At 50.5% G+C, this 21,707-nt stretch overlaps 1 protein-coding gene across 1 annotated transcript in view; it reads left to right on the top strand.

Moving 5' to 3' along the window:
• CACNG5 (calcium voltage-gated channel auxiliary subunit gamma 5) overlaps positions 1-21,707 on the top strand; it is a 40,956-nt gene that overhangs the window by 499 nt on the left and 18,750 nt on the right. The gene's annotated exons all lie outside the window — the stretch shown is intronic.

The following is a 21,707-nucleotide window of genomic DNA, read 5'->3' as shown; positions in this document are numbered from 1 at the left end:
AGCTGGGCTGCCGGGTCTAGGCGGGTCGAACTCCCTGCTTATCACAGCCTGCGGGGTGGCCTCACTTCTCCCGGGGCGGGTGGGACCTGCCTGCCCCGGACTCCTCCCTGCTGGCCGCGGGGACAGCGAGGATCCCCGGGCGGCTTGGGAGGAGGAAGTGTCCGTGCCGGGAGCCACGCAGCACAGATGGACACGCGGGGCAGAAGGGGGTGGCCCGATGGGGACCCCCCGCAGGTACTGGGTGTGAGGTAGCAACACCCAGGCACGCGCCGGAACATTTCCCCGTCACTCCAGAGCCCCCCCAACTTTAATTACTTGATCTGTCTCTTTGCTCTCATCCTAATTAGGCAATTGATGAAGGTGCAGCTTGTTAACAATTTTAAAGTGAAATCAAATTATCACTTCCTGCCACCTAAAAGGACTTGAGAGAGAGTTCCCGGGAACCTGGCGGGGGAGGAAAGAGGCTGGTATTCTGACCAGCTGCTCCAGTGCTCACCCTGTGCTGGGGGCTCTCACGTGACCCCTGGTACCTGCCAGGCACATCAATGGCCCCGTTTATGGTTGAGGGGGGCTCTTGTTCAGAGAAAGGAAGGCATTTGCCCACTTTGCACTGGATTGTCAGTGACTGGGTAAGAGCAGGACCCGGGACAGGGTCCCCAAGTGGGAGCCTGTCTCTGTTTGACAGATATCACACACCAGCTGTCACCAGCGCTGGCTCTTGCTCCACATCCATCCTATGGAGCACAAGATGAGGGTCCCCTTCTGGCCACCTCAAACCCATTCCCCTCAATCTTCACAAACCCCAGGGCTTGATGAATGAACAGCCAGGATTGCACTGCGCATGAGGGTGGGGGCACTCTGGACTGCACCTGGTTTCCTGGTTTCAGGACATCTCAGGGCCACAGGCATCTTGGTGAAAGGTTGATTACACCTTTTAGTTGTTACACCTGAAAGCCAGGCTCTCATGCCCAAGTCTCCTGCCTGCCTGAGACGCCACAGCTCTGCCTGTCTTCTCGGCTGACATGGCATCTGGAGGTAGCTGGGGGCATCTCATCTCATGGCCAGGTCCCCAGGGTGCCTAAATGGGTGGAATTTGTGTTTGTGCCAGAGACATCCCAACCCCAAACTTACACCTCCGTCTTGTCATTTGGAGGCAGTGGGTACACTGAGGGGCTGGGTAGTTGAGGGCCACCCTGTCCACACTTGTCCAGTTCCGCAGAAGATAGGGGAGTGGCCTTGTCATGCATCAGGCTGTTGGTGACATGACAACCCCAGCATCCTGGTTGGCTGCAACCCTGGCACCACCAGAGCTCAACCATTCTCAGGCTTATAAGTTGGGGTTCTGTGACTTGGGGCTGGAGAGAGGATATGGGGCAAGGAGAGGTTGGCCACATTGTTCACACTTGGTTGGAAGAGACCACCTTAGGTTGTCGTGGAAAACGTGGGCTCCAAACCCAGCTCTGTCACCGACTGTGTGATATCGGCCAAATTACAGAACCACCTGGAGGCTCAGTTGCCTCATCTGTAAAATGGGGGCAGCAGGGTGTTGTGAGAGTAAAGAAAGGTCACAGATGACAGCGTCCAGTTCACTGCAGGTGTTCAGGGCTGGTGTTGTGGAATCTGCTTTCTCCAGCCCCCAGCCTGACTCTCAGACATTGGACTTGAGAGGGGTGGCTGCGTAGCTAAAATCCCTCACGCTGTCCTTCGAGCTTGGGGAAGTGCTGTGAATTTTTGCAGCAGGGTAGCTCACAGGTTGAGCTCAAATTCCCAGAAAGTGAGGACGGAGGGGTTGTGACCCAGTCCCCACCAAGCCCTGTCCCTGGTGGCAGCTGGCATGTCTAGCCCTAGTTTCTAGCCATTGGCCTGCTGGGCCAGCCACACACAGACAGCCTCCTGGCTCATTTCCACGTAGTTGCTTGGTATGTGCCTGCTCTTGTCATTCCATCCTGGGTTTATGGCCAGTCTTATTCCCTGGCAGAATTGGGGTCAAATACATGTGTCTGCAGGGGACATTAGGAAAGCCTCTGCCCCCGGTTCCCCTAGACCTAGCTGTCTGATGCCTAATATTCCACCCTTAGAGACTCATTTCTTTAGCTCATGGCCTTGTACCCACTTATGTCAGCTACTAAGCCTTAGCATCAATGACTAGTTTAGGAGCTTTCAAGACCTTGAACAGGGGAGGGAGAGGACGGAAGATCAGAGGGGCAGACAGGAGAGAGGAGATTGTACTTTGCCAGCCTCACAGTTCTGCAGAGAAAGGCCCAGCTACTGAGCCCAAGAAGGCTGCAGGGACAGAGGCCTGGGGAGCTGGGGAGGGGCGGGCAGCAGGAAGGGAAAGTTGTGAATCTCAAGTGGGAATTCTCAGTGGGAACATGCGCTGGGTGCCAGTGTCGGGCCTATGGCTGGGGGCGGGGCTGTGGTGGCCTGTTCTGGAGGTGAGATAGGACCCAAAGCAAAAGTGTCCTTCCCTTTCATACTGCCCCACTCTCCCCTGAGAATACAGCTGTGTGGTGTTTCATGCATCTCAGGTGTTCTGCGCATTTGCAAGAGGGTGAGGACTGAGCCTGGGCTGCTTGCACTGGCTCTTTAAAATTGTCAGTGGTCGCCAGGTGAGGCAGCACACGCCTGTAGTCCCAGCTACTGGGAAGCTGAAGCTGGAGGATCCCTTGAGCCCTGGAGTTCGAGGCTGCAGTGAGCTATGCTCACTCCTGGGACTAGCCTGGGCAACATAGCAAGACCCCATCTCTTCAAAAAGAATGTCAATTGTAATGTGTTAGGTCAGCAAGATAACAAAGTATCCCCTTTCTGGCTGTGCTGGGCAAGGGCAGGTTCAACACCTGTGCCTCCCTGGATGTCCCCACACCCACCTTCTGCCCTTTCCTGAAAGGAGCCCAAACAGCACAATTCACTGCACCCATGAATCTCCTGGGCTGAGAGAGGCCTGGGGGTGCAGGATTTGGCTGGGGTCGCCCTGAAAGGCCTATGGAGGTGGCTCCTTGCCTAGTTCACCACGAGGTCCTGAGTGTTTCAGTGTGGGGGCAAATGTTGGGGTGACAAGGGGGTGAGGACTGACGTTCCCTGCTGGCAGCCCCTGGGCCAGGCTGGCATCACTTGAGCTCTCAGGGGGCCTCACAGCATGGACGGTCCTGCTCACAACGGCCCAGCAAGGAGCAGTTTGCAGCCCATTCTGGGCGCTCCTGAGGGCAGAGCCCCGACCAAAAGGAAGAAGTTACAGGTCACAGTATGACCTATTGGCCATGAGTGCTCACGTGACAGCCATTCTTAAGGATTATCCTTGACCATATCTGTTCTTAAGTAATAATGATGACGACAGTGGTGATAGAAGCTCTTCATTCTTCCACAAGAAGCATTTATTGAGCACCTACTATGCACGTACCGGCTACTGTTCTAAGTAATGGAGATATAGCTATAGTACTACTGGCATTTGTGGCTGGATTATTCTTTTGTCTGGTGGGGAGGGAGCTGTCCTGTGCATTGAGGGATGTTCAGCAGCATCCTAGGTCCCTACCCACTAGCTACCAGTAGCACCCTCCCACACCGATTGTGACGACCCAAAATGTCTCCAGACATTGACAGATACCCCCGGGTAGGGGACAACATAGCCCTCTGCTGAGAAGCACTGGGGATATGGCTATGCAGAAAACAGACAAAAGTCGCCCCTGTTCCCTTAGGAGCAGGCATTGTAAGGGGGGACAGGAGCGGTAGCCGTGCTAGAGAAGGAAAACCCACAGTCGGCTGCGAGCCAGATGCTGGAAAGACAAAATGGGGTCAGGGTGTGGAGAGGGCAGGGGCGGGGAGGGGTTGCCATTTTCGAAAGGGAGACTCAAGGAGGGCCTCGGTGAGCAGGTGACATTTGCACAGAGGCTGGAAGGAGGGAGGGAGCGAGCTGCAGAGACCTGGGGAAGAGTCTCCCGGCAGCTGTGGGGAGAGAGAGCGAAGGAACAAGGACAGGTGGACGTGGCTGGGCCGCTGGGCAGGGTGGGGAGCAGCTGGCTGGGCTCCGATGGGCCCCGTCACCCAGGGCCATCACTGAGCGCTCACCACCTCCTCAGGGCAGACACCATCCCAAGCGCCTTGCCATGCACAGTAGTCCTGTAAGGTAGGCACTATTCCTTTACTCGATTTTTCAATAGAGAAAAGCCCAGAGGGTTAAAGAACTTGGATGGTGCCATTGGGGCACGAACTTGGGCAGCCCATGCTCTACTGTCCACCCTAAGATGTGGCCTTGGGAGCCACGCAGAAGTGAGTTCAAACCCCAGCATGGTCCCTTACTAGCTTATACTGGTCACAAAATCTCTCTGAGCCTTGGTTTTCTCCGGGCACAGTGATCCCTACTTTGCAGGGCTTTTGTCGGGAATGATGTCATTGTCCTCAGTGCACACGTGCCAGCGAGGAGCCAGAGGGCAGGCAGCTCCCTCCTGTTTCCCCAGCCACAGGCTCTTGTTCCAAACTTGTGCATCTATTCACTGAGCTGTAGCAACACCATCTGGTGAGGTCAAGGCCAGTGTTTCAGGAGGTCGAGGGAAGTTAAACACTCCCTCTCCGAGCGCTGAGGAGGAGGGGCGCCCCTTTCAGAGTCAGGGCTCCCAGGGGCCTGCGGGGCCAGCCTGCGGGGTTCCCTCTGAGGATGTGGCCCGGCTTCCCTGGGGAGCTAAGCGTGAACCGAAGTGAAGGATCCACGTGGCTGAGCAGGGGCAGTGACACAAGCTCTGTTACCGGGACCCTGTAGCCCCAGAACCCCGAGACTGTGAGTCAGAGTCGCAATTAACCCATCCAGCAGGTTCTCACAGTTCAGTGGCACATGGCAGGAGCAGGTTTCTCCCTGCAAATGTGGGTTTAAAAATACCCCAGAGTTGGAAAAAGAGAAGGAGCTGATGGTACCCGCAGACGAACTCCCAGATAACTCTCGCTGTCCAACCCCTCTGCTCCTCCCACACAGGGGTGTCCTCCCCATGGGTGGATGCCGTGACGGGGAGACCCCAGGAAGGCAGCTTCTGGACTGTCAGGCACACAGGTGTGTCGTTGTGTGCTCCGGAGGGGTGAGGGCTCTCTCGGGAAGTGCGTGGCTGTGTCTTTGTGCATTTGCCCTGTTGGGTTCCTGGGCAGGTGGCTGCCAGAGCCGCTGTGTCCTCCGTGGGCTGTGGTTCCCGAGGATGGTGGCATGTCCGAGCCGTCTGCCTTGGCTGGGCATGCCCCCTGCAGACGAGCACCCCAAACCCGAAAACGAAGCCCAGCGAGTGGATGGCCCCGCTGTCCCGGAGCTGCCCTAGGCGAGGAGAGCCAGGAAGAGCAGCGGGCATGCTTCCTGCCCACGAGTCTTCTCAGGGACCTGCGCAAGAGGGGCCTGGCTTAGGGACGGCGACAGGAAACTGGGGTTTATGGCCCAGCTGCTCTCACTGTGTGCGTAGGCAAGTCCCACTCCCCTCTGCGCCTCTGCTTCCCGTCTGCAGAAGGGTGGGGTGGGAGAGAGGGCTCCTTTTCTCCACACCTGTTTCTGGACCACCTGCTGTGTGCCAAAGGTCAGGAATGCTGTAGGGAATGAAACAGCCCCTCCCTCGGGCAGCGTCCTGTCCACAGCTTCCCCTGGTGCTCCGGACCACCGAGCCACGGAGCCACGGAGTGACGCCAGGAAATCAGACTCTGGTCAATGACACAAAAAGCAAAGGCCCTTCTGGGGAGCCACTTCCCGGGTATGGCTCAGGGGGACCTTCAACTCCCCCCCCCCCCCCCGCTTCTGCCACCTCACTGCCAGATGGGTTGACCGGTGGTCTGCAGAGGACGCCTGTGGAACACAAGGATGGTTCCAGGCTGGGGAGTGGCTCACCGCAGACCACAGCAAGATGGGGAGAAGGTCAGGTCCTGGACTCAGAGGGCTTTGTCTGGCCTGCACCACTCACTGCCCAGGGACCCTGACCAAGGTACTTGCTCTCTCTCGCTCAGCTTTGCTCTTTGGTAAAACAGATAATAATAGCCTTGTCGGGAGAGTTGGTTTTCATTGTTGTTGCAGATAAAGGAAATTTTACAGACGAGAAGCCTGAGGCTCAGGGAGGCTGAGCCACTGCCCATGGTCACTCATTTAATAAGTAGCAGGGCTGAGATTTGAACCCAGGTGTCTTGGGGGCCAAAGCTTATAGGCCTCTTCTGCTCACAGTAGCTCAGGCAAAAGGTAGAGTTGACCAGAGGCCTCTGGCATGTCCTAGAACCCAGGGATGGGCCTTGAAGTCCAACCAGACTGGAGCTGGAGAGAGGCAGGACCCACGGCTCTTGCGGGCCAGGGCAGCCCGGCAGCCGGCTCGACTTCAGAAAGAGCCTGGGACTCCCTAGGAGGAAGTACCTGATGGAGTCGGCCACATCAGGGGTCACCTCTGTGCCAATTAGCTGAGACCAGGGGGATGTGCCCGTAGGGACCACTCCCAGGGTAGAAGGGACAGTTCTTAGAGAAAGAGCAGAGGCCATGGACAGGCAACGGGCCAGAGGGGAGTATGACAGAGGGCCTAATAGCTGGCAGAGTCATTTTCTGAAGTGCTGTCCTCAGTCCTGCATGCCAGCAAACGGAAAGAGATGGATGCGTTGGGACATTTCCAAGACATGGCGGCCAACGAAAACTCCCACCACCTCTAGAGCATTTGGTTTGTACATAGAGCACCATTTCATCAAATCCCCACAGTAGTCTTAGTAGCGGACATTACTATTCCCATTTTACAGATGAGGAAACTGAGGCTCAGAGACTTGCCTAAAATCCCATGGTCGATACATGGCAGAGCCTGGCTTTGAACCCAGTCTTTCTGAGGCTAAGGGGCCAAGCTTTCACTGTGCCCTCTGAAGCCCAGCACCTAAGGAGGCGAAGGCATCCAACAAGGGCCAGGACAGGCTCGGAGGGGAAAGGGAGACAGGGCTTTTCAGAAGCTGCAGTTTGAACGGAGGTTGCTCATGTTTTAATGACCCTCATTGTTTTTTGTTTTCATTTTCTGGTTGTTGCAATAATTTCTATTTGTGGCAGAATGTTTGGGAAATGAGACCCACCTCTGTAATTCCAGACAGTAAATCTGAACTGGTAGGAAAAGAAGTTACCAGGAGGTAGATGATGTGTAATCTTGGGCAAACTTCTGCTGGGATTGTGGTGTCAGCCGATAGGGACCCCCCTCCACCCCGCCCCCATCGCCCATGTTCAAGGCCAGGCTGCCCAGATCACAGCCCAGAGGGGAAGTTGTGGGGGGCAGTGCTGCTTCATGGAGGGAGACAGCATGCTGTCAGCTCAGAGGCAGCTGGCCCAGGGCCGGAGGTCGGGTGGAGGGTGCTGCTCTTGTGCGGAAAGGCGCCAGCTGCCAGCCTGGCCCTGGGCGGGGAGCCAGGGACCACTGGAATAAGCCACTGCTGGAACCGTCTCCCAACGGGTGCTCTCAAGCAAGAGAGTACCAGCTGTACCCGAATTCGCCTCCCTGCAGCTCAGCATGGGGGGCACAGTTGGGCAGGTAGGAGGACCCTGACTCGAGGGAGAGAAGTTGAGGGTTGTCTATACACTTTGGGCTCCAGGGTGATGAGCCAGGAAGCAGGTCTGTGCTGTCCCTTCCAGGGACAGATCCCCTCCAGAGCAGGGTCCCGGGTAGTTCTCCTGATAAGAGGAAGTATCGAGAGGATAGAGTAATTTTAGGAGCTAACATTCATTGGGTGCTTATCTTGTGCGAAGTCTTTTATAAGCTTCCTGGTGTCTAATCCTTATGAGATCCACCTTAATGTCACATCCACTTTCAGATCAGGGCATTAGCTTGGGAATTCCATCCCAGGCCAATCATCACTACCCCGCTGGCCCCGTCCTACTGTGCAGGGGACAGAGGGAATGTGGGATTTGGAGCTCGACCGCTCCGTGAGACCTTGGGTGAGTAAATTTACCTTGTTGAGCTTCAGTGTCCTTAATTCTAAAATGAGGAGAAGAGCAGCTGCTACACAGGGTTGGTGTAATGATAAAATTGAAAGGGAAATGACAGCCATCATGCAACAAGAGGTCCCTGATATGTTGATAGCCACTCACTTTGTCTTCCTGGCGCTGTGGATGTGGAACCCGTCATACCTTCTCTATGGTGTCTGAATGAGGGAGGCTCAGCTGAAGTTTGGGGCTGGGAAAGAGTGAAGTCCACGGCTCCTTATAGACCATTGTGTTGGTGATCCCAGCCCCAAAGGCTCCATCTGTAGGGGAGTGAAAACAATGATGACAACATGTCCTATGCGTATTTCCTACTCGGGGTCTCCCATGCTAAGTGCTTTTCTGACCTTCTCTGTCAGGCAAGTCTATGAGGTCATTGTCACCAACCATACAGGTGGAGAAACTGAGGCACAGAGAGGTCTGCTCACTCATCCAAAGTCACCCAGCTCATAAGTGGTGGAGCCAGGACTTGAACCCAAGGAGCCCTATACGCTTTCTGAACCCTTAGAATTTGTAAAAGGAAAATGTAACCAAAATGTCTAGCATAGGGTCTGACTCTCCCAGAATTCTCTTCTCCTTCCCTTTATTTAAAACAAGAACTGTTCTCTGGACAGGAACTGGGTGATGTCATGGACTCAGCTCAGGTGCTACCTCCTCCAGGAAGCCTTCCCAGATGTCCTTCAAGTAGGGAACCTTGTCTGTCCTGTAGCATCCCCAACACAGCTACGTCAGCCAACTTGCCCCCAGCACAGCCAGCATTTGTGCCTTCCTGGCTATGCCACAAGACCAGGAGCTCACCAATGGGGTGTTCACTACCTGCTTGTTGAGTAGCAGTCGCTCCCATGGTCACTGAAATCAATGCCCAGTGCTGTCTTTCCTCTTTGTGGGTCTGCCGTGGCCCAAGAAGCTTGTGCCACCCAGTGCTAGTCACAGACCTGCATGGAGGTCAGTCACCACGACTTTCCAGGCAAATTCCATGGGTCACCCGCTCCACAACGTACAGCTGCCAGACCTTAAAGACCTGACCTGTCTGTGTCCCGGGGCTCGGAGACCCTGTGACCCATGAAGGGGTGTGGCCAACGGGGGCCAAGGGGCAGGACAGGGTGGGGTAGGGCCGGTCTCCAACGTGAGGAGTGACTGGGGGACGCTCCCGCTCACTGGGCAGTTTGTGCCCCGCTCTGTGCCCAGCGCTTTGCCGCCTTCAATCCCCCAGCCACCCTCCTCCTCCTCATAATTCCTTCCAGGCGTTCGTGTCGGGCGGGCATCCCTCAGACTGTGGTGAATCATATTCTTTGATATAAATAGACACAATCTTCAGGGGTTTCTATTGTAGTACAGTACATATAATATAAAGTCTACATTTTAACCACCTTAAAGTGTACTTTAATACATTCAGTATTAAGGTGCTGAATACATTCAGTGGTGTTTAATACATTCAAGTGCTGTACAGCCATCACCACTCCAGTTCCAGAACATTCTCATCACCCCAAAGGGAAACCCACCCATTAGGCAGTCAGTTGTTCCTCCTCACCCCTTTCCCCAAGTCCCTGGCAACCACTAATCTGCTTTCTGTCCCTGTGGTTTTGCCTTTTATGGACATGTCATATAAATGGAATCTTAATCGTGCGCTGTGCCATTCGTACCTGGCTTCTTTTGTTTTGCATAGTGTCTTCAAGGTTCCTCCCCACTGCAGCCTGGATCAGCCCTTCCTTCCCCTTTATGGCGGGATAGTATTCTACTGTGTGGGTACACCGCTTTTTGTTTATCCACTCATCAGCTGATGGACATCTGGGTTTTTTCCACCTTTTTTAGAGACAGGGTCTTGCAACGTTGTCCAGGCCGGGGTGCAGTAGCTATTCACAGGCGCGATCACAGCTCACTGCAGCCTTGACCTCCTGGTCTCAAACGATCCTCCTGCTTCAGCCTCCCAAGTACCTGGGACATAGGCACATGTCACCATGCGCAGCTCACCTTTTGACATAATGCTACTGTGAACATTCGTGCACAAGTATTTGAATACCTGCCTTCAGTTCTCTTGGGTATATTCCGAGGAGTGCAATTTCTGGATCACGTGGTAATGCTACGTGTACTTACTAAAGCACCCCCAGATGGTTTCCACAGTGGCTGAGCCATTTTACATTCCTACCTCAGAGTATGAGGGTTCCAGTTTCCCCACATGCTCGACAAAACTTATTATTACTATTTTCCTGAGAACTTTTTGAAGTATGGTTACCCATGTTAAACAGGTGGGTACATGGAGGCTCAGAGCAGTTAAGCATCTTGTCCAAGGCCACACAGCACCTTGGTGGCAGAGCCAGAGTTTAGACTCAGGGACTCTACACACTTAACGAGCATGACTCATGTGGGGCTAGGGTCGGAGGCTGGGTTGAAGCTCGAAGGAGCTTCATTCTCCTCCTGGCTCCTGACTCTGTACCTGGCAGTCCCCCATCTCCCAGAGTGTCTCCTGGACACGCCGTACCTGGGCACAGCAGGACCTCCAGGGACACAATTCCTGTGGTACTTGTGGTCTCAGAAGCCGGGCCAGAGCCCACACCCACCTCTCACTGTCTGTGTGACTTCAGGCCGGTTATGTCCTGAACTGTCCCTTTCACCTCAGACCTGTCAGAGCCCCCGTTCCTGCATCTGTGAAATGGGGAATGTCAAGGTGGCGCTCACAGAGTCATTGGGAAGGTTGAGTGAGATTGTGGTGTGACAAACACCTGGGACACTGCCTGGCCACGCAGGATTCTCAGACACCGGGATCCTCCCTGCTGCCCCCACCTGACCTAAGACACCTGCTGAATCGGGGTGTGACAGAAGGGATCTTGGCCCCCCCACACCTGCAAGGTCTGACTGCTGCCCAAGCCCCAGGTCAAGGTCTGGGGCCTTTGTTCTTTCTCAGCTATAGAAGTCATGGGTGGGGTGGCCGGAGCCCTTTTTGGCTTCAACAGATGAGAGCGTTTGCAGCAGAAATCCTAAGCCAGCCCAAGGGTAAATATCCGTAGGGGGGTTCTCCGCCCAGCCCTGGTTCTAGCACAGGTGTGTTTTGGTAGAACCACGATGTAGCTGTAATCACAGCAAACCCGGCCCGAGGACTCCCGTGTGCTGGGCACAGAACTGGGCAGCGCACTCACTCTATCTGCACACAGTCCATGAAGGGGCTTCCATTTTTATCCTCCCTGTGCAGATGCAGAAACTAAGATACAGAAAGGTGAAGTGACTTCCCCATTGTCACTCAGCTGGTAACTTGTGGAGCTGGGATTTGAGCCGGAGCAAATTTAAATGAGAAATGCTTGTCTTTTGTAACTTCTTGGGACAGAGCCCTAGGTAGGAACTTGCCGAGGGTATGAACCAGGTAGGTAGGTAGATCCGTCCCTAGGTGTGAAGCTGGTAGGTAGGTCTGTCCCTAGGTGTGAAACAGGTAGGTAGGTCTGTCCCTAGGTGTGAAGCAGGTAGGTAGGTCTGTCCCTAGGTGTGAAGCAGGTAGGTCTTTCCAGCCTTCATGCTTCCTTTGTAGGGGATTGCCCCCTACCACCCAAGGACACACACAAAAGGGCTCTAGGCTAGGGGAGTTAGCAGCCCTGGGGACTCAGTTCTCCGAGGGTAGGGGCTGGTCTTGGCTTCTGTACCTCAGTGTCCCCATCCCTAGGCTCAGTGCTGGGCACATGGTGGTGTCTGGACCTCACTCAGCCCTCTGCACCCTCCATGGTTGTGCACTGCCCTCTCTGAAAGTTTCCTAAGAGACATTGCTCCATTTCTGGGTGTCCCCATGTTCTCCCTTCATTCCACGCCCACTGGAACTTCCAGAAGCTTGAGGGGAGAGCAGCTGCCATGTGCCAGGCACTGTGCCATGCTCCACAGACGCTACCACATTTCATCTCTACAAGGCAGTATTATCTCAAGTATTCTCTTACCTAGGAATGAATACCAACTGTTCCCAGGTGAGACGATGGAGGCCTCTGAGGCTGACTGAAGTTCCCAGGTGAGAGCACACAGTCTATGTCAAACCCGGTCAGGGCTGGAGGGCTGAGGCCAGACCTCGGCTGGATCAGCTGAGGACAGTGCCAGGTATGGCTGGGCCCTGCGCGTGAGTCACCTCATACACTCCTCACCACGTCCCTGAAATAGGCTCTGGGGCTCTCCTCATTGAAGACAGGGCTCTACAGATTCAGACTAAAGTGTTACTGGCTGCTAATGCTATTTGCACCACTTGCATTTCAGCTCATCTTCCAAGGCATTCGAGACCGAGTCAGGGAGCTGGGTTTGAGGCCCTGGTGGCAGCCCTGCTTCCCTCCTTGGACCTTCTCCCCAGTCCCTGCCCCAGCTGGTGACCTGCGTTCAGACCCTGCTGAGCGGGCCCAGTGGGGAGCAGGGAGCAGCCGGGGTGTCTGAGTCATACAAATGAGCTGTGCGCGCCTGGATTGAAGCTCGTTGTCAACCCGAGTGCCAGCAGGCGATGGCCGGCCATTAAGGGAGCACTGCTGGGTTCACTTGGCTTCAAAATCAATTAATATCATAACCGCCGCCAACATTTTTTCCCATCCCGCCTCTGCGGAGGGAAATAAAGTAAGGGAGGCACAACGTGGAGACATCATTCTCTGTATCGATTTTCGCTGCTCCGCCTCTCCTCCCTCCCGACTGGAGCATCCGTCTCCCTCCTGCCGGATGCGTCGTGGTGGGGAGGATGAGGGACACTCATCATCTGAGACGCCAGGGAAACGCACGGGATGGGGGAGGGGCGAGCTGGCCAGATGGAGCCAGCCCCGGCGGGGGAGGGGGCGGCGGGGAGCAGACCCAGTGTGGGGGACCATGGCCGGGAGCCCCTCAGCTCGAAGTGGCCCCGACCCTGAATCTGGGGCCTGTGCTTCCTGGCTGTGTGGCCGCCTGGGCTCTGTTCCGGGGCCTGCCTGGGGACAGCACCTGCCTCTGTGGGTGAATGGCGTGCACACAGGCAGGGGGTCACACCCCGGAAGACACAGGTTCGGGTCCCGCCCTGGCCTCCCTGGGCAGGACACCTCTCCGGGCCTCTGTGTTCTCACTTGTGAGATGCATCACGACACCCGTAATGTCATCTTCCTGGGCTTGGTGGAAGGAGTCGAGGAGGTCACAAACCCCTGTGAAAGCGTCAGTAAAACACTGTTCATGCTGAAGGTCAAGGTCAACACAGTCTTTGGTCAACGCAACTTCCGTGCCTCGTAGTTTCTCCCTCTGCCTGATGATGCGCCCGTTGCTTTTCCAAGCTCCTGGGCGTGTAACCTTTGTGGCATCAGGTGCTCAAAAGATACAGTTAAGATCACTGTGAAAGTCTAGAGAGTAAATAATTGAGGAAGAAGATAAGAAAGAATTAAAACCCCCTAGTCCTGAAGGAAGTGAGTCCAGGTACAGCCCCCAGCCAGTCTCTCCTGGAGCTGAGTTCAGTGGACCCTAAATGAGCCAGCAGAGGTGAGATTAGTGGGTAGCTGCCTCCAGCCCCAGGAGCGCCCCAGCTCCCGGGAGCAGCCGCACACAGACTATGCACACGGCCCTTCCTCCTGCACTCCTTTCCTCGTGTCTGCCATCAGCCCCGCCCCTCCTGTGTCTCCCCTTGGCAGACCTGTCCCATCCCTGCTCTCTCAGCCTTGGACTGACATGGACTGGGGAGCGGGCGGGGGGCTGAGGACCCCTGAATGGCCTGTGGGGCTCCATGTGGCTCCGGCATTTGCAGACTGAGGTCAGTTGCCCATTAAACTCTAATACTGAGCACTCCAGTTAGCAGTGTATATGGGACACGGTTAAATAATGAAAACAAAAATAGAACATTGCAAAAGCCTGGGGCAGGGTAGCTTATGCCCCAGGAAGAAGCAGAAAAAGCCATCCCGGGGAGAGGGTAGGAAATTCACCATCAGCCTCCCTCTGCCATGCAGCTGCTCTGGTTTAAAATATATTTTTTCTTTATATATAGGTTATCTTTTGTTAATTTTTAACTTAAATTAAAAATTAAGAAAAGTTAAATACAGATTTGTTAATGTTTAAATTGAAGTTCAAATACATACACGTATACACACACATGTACACGCACATTGCAATTAGACAAATAGTTTATGCTCGTTGCACATTGAGAAATGCAAAAGGGTAGAAAGAGGCAGTCTTCCCTCCTCTCCTCCATTCCGTAATGCCGAGTGGGGATGTTAGAACTCTTTGACACCACCCCTAGGAAAGAGAGAGTCTCTACTGAATTTGAGACTTCTAGTTTTGGCAATGGAGTAAGCTCAGCTAACACACAGCCATCCAACAGCTACCACTTAAGAGGGTTTTAAAATACATAGTTGACTCCTAAGAAAGAAGGAAACCCCCAGGGAACTCAAAGTCAGAGCCTTGAGTACATGAACTAATACAACAAGGACCAGGGGGGTACTGGCCCCAGATATGGCCATAGTAGCTCGAGTCTGGAATTTTAATGCCCACCCAGAGACTGGAAGATGTGGCCTTGGGCTCTGGCGAGGCCAGAAGTTGGCACTGAGACCCCCTTCATGAGCGGGAGGCTAGAAACTTGCCAACTACCAGACCAAGAAGGCTGCCAGGACATTTAGCTCTGTCCAGATTCTTAGGGGTGAGGTCTTTTCCACCAACAATGGATGAAGGCTGAGCTGCCCATAATTACAGAGTCTAAATTTATAACAGTCCCAAGGGGGAGAAATCCTGAGCTGAGAATTTAATGCAAAAACAGGTCCTGGACTGATAGAACCCCTAGTTCACCCAGCTGAATCAAATTAAAAACCAATTTCCAGGGACTCTTCCAGGACCCAAAGTACATGGGATTCCCAAGGGGAAAAAAGCCCGGATGAAGATGAGCTCACAATAAAAATTACAAACCACGTGAGCGCATGGTTTAGCTTGAGGCAAGTTAGCACAGACAGCAAATGGGGAAATTAGCACCTCAAAAACTTGATTGTAGAACAGTACAGAAAAGTCTATGAAATAAATCCAATGTGTTTAAAATAATGAGATAAAAGAAGGACTAGAAACCATATTAAAATAACAGAGCAGATTTCTCACCAGCAATGATGAAATAAAGATGAACAACAAAATCCAGAGCTGGTTCTTTTTTAAAGCTAAATAAAATAGCCCAAACTGTGGCAATATTGGAAAGGAAAAAGGAGAGAGAAAACACAAACAATATTAGGAATAAAGAAATGGACAAAATTCTATGTGGAGTAATAATTACTTAACCCATAAGAGAACATTATGAAAGAGTTTATGCTAATATGGGTGACTTTCTAGAAAGTCACTCAAGAAGAAATAGAAGACCTCAATAGAACATAGCCATGAAAGCAACTTGTAAAGGTGGATTTTAGGTCCTAACTTGACTGGGTTAAGGGATACCTAATAGCTAGTAAAGGATCATTTCCAGGTGTGTCTGTAGGGCTGTTTTCAGAGTAGATTGGCAGGTGAGTTGGTCGACCAGGTGGGGAAGATCCACCCTCAACATGGGCGGCACCGTCCAATCAGCTCAGGGCATGGATGGAGCAATAAAGCAGGGGAAGGATAATTCACTTTCTCTCCCTCCTGGAGCCGGGACACCTTTCTTCTGCCCTTGGACATCAGAAGTCCAGGCTCTCTGGCCTTTGGACTCTGGGACTTGCACAAACAGCTCCCAAGATTTCCAGGCCTTTGGCCTCAGACTGAGAATCCCACCACAGTCTTCTCCTGTTCTGGGACCTTAGGACTTGGACTGAGTGACCCCACACATCCCTGGGACTCAGCTTGCAGACGGCCCAGTGTGGGACTTCGCAGCCTCTGTAATCATGTGAGCCAATTCCCCTAATATTAATATTTATTAATATTAATAAGTTCCCTCTCATATATATAATCTCCTATTGGTTCTGTCCCTCTGGGGAACCCTAATACAAAATTGAAGCAGAATTAAAATATATCCACAAAAAGAAATAGGCCCACATGGCTTTATTAGCAAGTTTTACCAAAACTTTATGAAACTAAAAATGCTGTCCTATAGAAACTTCTTCAGGAAGCGAATGTAATTTTTTTTTAAAAAAGTATAATTCATATATAATAAAATTCATTGATTTTAGGTGCACAATTTGATAAATGTATAATCATGATATAGAACATTTCAATCACCTCAAAACATTCTCTTGTGCTTTATTGCAGCCAATTCCCTGCCCTCTGCTGAGCTGCTTTCTCTCCTGTAGTTTTGCCTTTTCTATAATTTTGTATAAAGGGAATCATACAATATGTAGTCTTTTGAGTCTGGACTCTTTGATCTAGCATAATGATTTTGAGATTCACCCATGTTGTTGTACGTATCAGTAGTTTTTACTTTTTATTGCTAAGTAATTTGCAATATACCACAGTTTGTTTATCTGTTCTCCAGTTTTGGACACTTGAGTGGTTTCTAGTTTGCTTCTATAATGGATAAGGCTGTACTTGAGTATAAGTCTCTGTGCGATCATAAGTTTTCATTTCTCTCAGAGTCACACCTAAGAGTGGAATCGCTTGGTTGTGTGGCAAGTGCATGTTTGACTTTATAAGAAGCTGCAAAACTGCCTTCCAAAACAGTTGTACCATTTTGCATTCCCACTAGCAACGTATGAGAGCTGCAGTTGATCCAAACCTTCACCAACACTTAGTATTGCCAATCCTTTAATTTTGGCCATTCTAGTATGTGTGTGATGGTATCTCATTGTGGTTCAGCTATAACTTTGATGATGAAATTAAACAGAACAGTAGGAAAATTATAGATCAACCTTACTTATAAATATAAATAGTTAACAAATTGCATTTAAGAATATGTATGTCAGATAGCCATAGCAAGATATATCCCAGTAACACAAGAGTGGTTTAACTCAGAAAAATCTATTAATATAATTTACATTATTGATAGATTTAAGGGGGAGAAAAAACATGTTATTTCAATAAATGAAGAAAATTATAAAAATCAATATGGTTGTAAAACAAAAAAGAGAAACATAGCCTCTTAACAGACTAGAAATAGAAGAGAACTTCCTTAGCCTGATAAGCTATATTTTCAGCAAGTATTATATATAATGGCAAAATGTTAGAATCATCCTCTTTCAAATTAGACAACTATGCACTAGAATTCCTAGACAGTGCACCAAGATGAGAAAAAAAAATGTGAGGTATAAGAATTGGAATGAAAAACTACAGTTGCCAATATTCCCAGACTATGTGATCATCCACATAGAAAATCCAAGAGAACTTTGTTCAGCAAGGTTGTTAAATACAAGATCAACATGCCAAAATCAAGAATAGTACAATATGTTCAAATATATTTAAGAAGGCCTGAAAAGTAACTGTTAAAAAAGTGAAAAGAAAGAAGTGATCTATGCAGAATATGTTTCAGCAACACATATGGCAAAATATTAATATCCAGAATACCTCGAGAACTCCTACGAATTAATAGGAAAAAAGATGAAGAACCCAATAGAAAAAAAATGGGGAAAAGACATGAACAGGTGCTATTTCACATAAAAGGGAATAGAAATATGACTAGACCTGAAAAGATACTCCATATCACTCGTAATCAAAGAAATACAAGTTCAGGTGACAACGAGATTATCATTTTATTCTCACCCTGATTGATAAAAATTAAGAAATCTGACAATACCAAATGTTGGTGAGGCAATGAAGCAATGAGAATTCTTACATACTACAGGTGGTGCAGCTACTTGGAAAACAACCTAGTAAAATACAACATGTCCCCTAGGTCACTGTGCTCCCATACCGTTTCGCCTCTCAATCACTCCCACATATAGGGATTACATTAGTGCCACCATCTTGTCTTTCCTTAATGAGGCTGAGAAAGCTCACATATGTTGCCAGACTGCACATACGTTATAATGTTTCACAGTCTTCTTTCTACCCTCTTAACAGGCAGTGATTCTCTGTGTGGTTTGGGGCAGTAATGGGGACCTTAAATCTGTGGATAATCGACCCAAGCCCATGAGGTCTGTCCCAGCTGTGGTGCATCCCCATGTTCATCCAGCAGGGGGCGAGTCAGCCACCTGCCCTCTTCCCTGGGAGGGCATTATTGCCTCTTAGCTCCAGGAAGACAGCTAATTAAAAAAAGAGAAACAATCATTATGTCATTTAAGAAAAATGTTGTACATATTTATTAACCAAAATCATGGCAAAGAAACAGTAAATTAGAAAGAACAAATTCATTCATAATCCTATCAAAACGACTATTAATATTTTTATATTCATATCTCACATTTTAAAAGACTTTTTTTTTTTTTTTACAAATTAGCAAATTATTGATACTTTGTATCCCACCTTTTTTGTATAACACTACCTTACCAGCGTTTTCCATCAACGGTTACATAATAGTCCCTTGAGTAGATAAACCATAATTCTTACAACTCTTTCTTTACAGAAAGGCATTTTGGTAGTTTTGATTGTTGTGCTATTACAAACAACAGTGAATAAACATTATTCTGTATTTTGTATTTATATTTATTTCCTTAGCAGCAATTCCCAGAAGTGGAATTGTTGGAACCAAGAGAAATGAAAATACTTACAGCTCAGGCAAATTGCTTTCCAGAAGAATTGCCCTACTTTTATTCTTCCTGCAGCACAGTATGAAAGTTATTGTTTCAGAGGTGAATTTTTTATAATTAAACTTTTTATTTTGAGATAATTGTAGATTCACATGCAGTTGTAAGGAATATACAGAGAGATTCCACTTGTTCACCCAATTTACCCCAATGGTAACATCTTACAAAATCATAGTACAATATCCCAGCCGGGATACTGACATTGATACAGTCACACTACAGACATTTCCATCACCACAAGGATCCCTCATGTGGCCCTTTGATAGACACACTGGCCTCTTCCCCCCTGTCCCTGACCCTAGCAACCACTAATCTGCTCTCCATTTCTTTATTCTTGCCATTTCAAGAATATTATACAGGTGGAATCCTGAAGTGAAGTTTTAAAGAAAATTGTTGTCAAAACCAGATGAAACAAACTTACGAACAGAAGAACTACAGAGAACACATTTTTTAATTGGCTAGTCTCTAAACCAGCACTGTCCAATAGAAATGTAATGCAAGCCACATAATGTGATTTAAAATTTTCTATAGCCACTCTAAAAAGGTATATAGGTAAAAATTTTAATAATATATTTTATTTAGCCCAATATGCCATTTCAACATGTAATCAATATTTATAAAAATCATTAATGAGATAGTTAACATTTTTTTTTCATACTAAGTCTTAGAAATCTGGTGTGCATTTCATACTTACTGCGTGTCTCAATTTGGACTCGCCATGTTTCAAGTGCCTGAGAGCTACATGCCGCTGGTGGCTGCCATATTGGACAGCCCAGCTCTAATCCAAACTGAGCTGAAATCAGATCATGAATTCTGCACAGCTCTGGGCTTCTGAGGGTCCTCATGTTGGCTGGTGGTTCTCCAAGTTGGCTGCACGTTAGAATCACCTGGGAGTTTTTTTAAATACTGATACCTGGTCCCTCCCCACCCGCCCCCAGAAGGTCAGATGTAATTGGACTCAGAAGCAACCCAGCATTGCGATTTCTGTAAAATTCCCTGGGCAACACGCATGGGCAGCAGGAATTAAGGACCACTGGTATAAGAGCTTGGGGTTGGAGCCTGTCTGATCCTGTCTGGCCGTGGGCTCCTGGGAGAGGTCATGGGCACACTATTCCCTGTTCTCCTCTCAGTTCGTCACCCATCACTGTCCCCCCACAACTGCCACCTTCGTATGCCTAGTGTTTTCCGTTCCGGGCTGAGCCAGCTCGGTGATCAACCTGGCTTCCTCTCTGGGCCCAGGAATGAAGGTGACCCTTTGCTGAGAGCCCATGGCCTACTTTACGTCGTGCCGTTTTCGTAGCAACTCTGTAAAGAAATTACCATCCCTGTTTAATTGATGAGACTCCGGCCCTCCTCAACTGGCAGGACCAGGAGCCACACAGCCCAGCCCGGGTCCCCCAGCACATCCGCAGCCGCCTCCACGCAGCGGCCCATGGTGTCACGAGCTGAGCATCGAACAACCACGGCAGTGCTGGCCCGGCTTAGGTTAATGCTCATCCTGCCTTGTGCTGCTTTTTCCAGACCAGTGCTCTGCAATGCCCAGCGGCATGTCACTGGCCGAGAAGCAGGAGGAGCAGCAGCCCCTCCCCTCCTTGTCACCACCCGTCTCCTGGGGCCGCGCGGGCAGTGAAATCCCTCCATCTTGGCAGTGAGTTCCCTCCCCAGGCCTTCTGTTCTGCCGTCCAGTCAGGAGACATTAAGATCTCTTTTAAAACACTGCAGACACCTTGAGTTCATCTCTCTGGAGTCATGAGGCATCTGCCAGGGCCCTGACTCGTGGTGTCCGCAGCAGAACCCTCCAAGGGCCACTGGGCCTCAGGTTTGCTCAGACAACGTTTCATCTGACGTCGTGGGGGGCCGGGTGGGGGGAGCAGAAAAGGCCGGGCTGAGAACTAACTCCTCAGAGAAACACGTCATCCCTTTTAAAGCTTTTTCTCTCCTTGAGCATCTAGTTCAGGGCTCTTGCCCTGAAGTGGCTGGTGTCATTTCCCTTTTTGCACTAGTGTCTGGGGGCTAGAACTTGCAGGTGGGGACACGGGGGAGCAGGCAGCGAGAGAGGGTTGGGGGGAGAAGGGGTGGCTTGGGTGTGTGTGCTACATACCACTGGAATCCTGATTTACAGTGAAACGTGCTGCAGGCAGGGAAAGGATGCCGGAGGAGGTATTTATAGACGCGCGCGGTGCTTTGTAACCTGCCAGGGCCACATGTGGTTGTCTCGCAAGAGTCCTCGTTGGGCAATGCAGCATTTCTCTTGAGGGGCATGTCTTCTGCAGGCACTAGTGCATTCCAGGGGGCTTCTCTAAAGACAGACTTGTGTCCCTCCCCAGGTTCCCCCAAACCCTCCTTCCTCCCTCTGCCCAGAAGGAAGAACCAGCAAAAAAAGAAAATTTCTCTTGAAACATAAATACTGACTCTAGTCATGGAGGCAGCTGGGCATGAGCAAGAATAACTCAGTGTCCAGCAAGAAACACGTGGTGGCTTTCCCTTCCTCCTCCTCCTCCTCGTCCTCTTCCTCCCTCTCCCTCTCCCTCTCCCTCTCCCCTCCCCCCTCCTCCTCCTTACCCTCCGCCCTCTTCTCCTCCTCTCCCTCCTCTCTCCTCTCCCCCTCCTCCCTCCTTTCTCCTCCATCTCCTCTTCCTCTTCCTCTCCCCTCCTCCTCCTCTCCCTTCTCCTCTTCTTCGTCTCTTACTCTTTTCGTCTTCTATTATCACTATCTTATAAAGAAAAGATCTAGTTCAGCCATCCACCTGAGTGATGCAAAGGCCAAGGAGAAAAGAACTTGAATCTTCCACTATCTCATCTTAGGCAAAAGTCTGATAATGTTGAGAAAGATTAGGTCAAAGTTTCCATGTGTCGCCAAGGAATCTCTGTTTTTCAGAAGGGAGAGTTTCCAAGGGGGTGAGCAAAGCAGTCTGTCCAAGCTCACCTCTGCAGCCCCTTGAGAACCAGGCTGAGGATGAGGGAGAGGCAGTTTAGCAGAGCAGATATTCGGGCCAGATTGCTGGGTTCAACTCCCGGCTTCCCCACTTTGTAGCTGGGTGACCTTGGGCACATGGCTTTAGTAGTCTGTGTCCCAAACCCTTCATCTATAAAGTTGGGATAGCAAGCACGGCCACGGTGAAGATGAACTGTGACACACCCAGACCCATCACAGTCACAATATCAAATGACTAAGAAAAAATATTGAAAGC

The sequence above is a fragment of the Lemur catta genome, chromosome 15 (genome assembly GCF_020740605.2).
Source record: "Lemur catta isolate mLemCat1 chromosome 15, mLemCat1.pri, whole genome shotgun sequence".
Classification (NCBI taxonomy): Eukaryota; Metazoa; Chordata; class Mammalia; order Primates; family Lemuridae; genus Lemur; species Lemur catta.
This window is presented reverse-complemented; position numbering and strand designations above follow the sequence as displayed.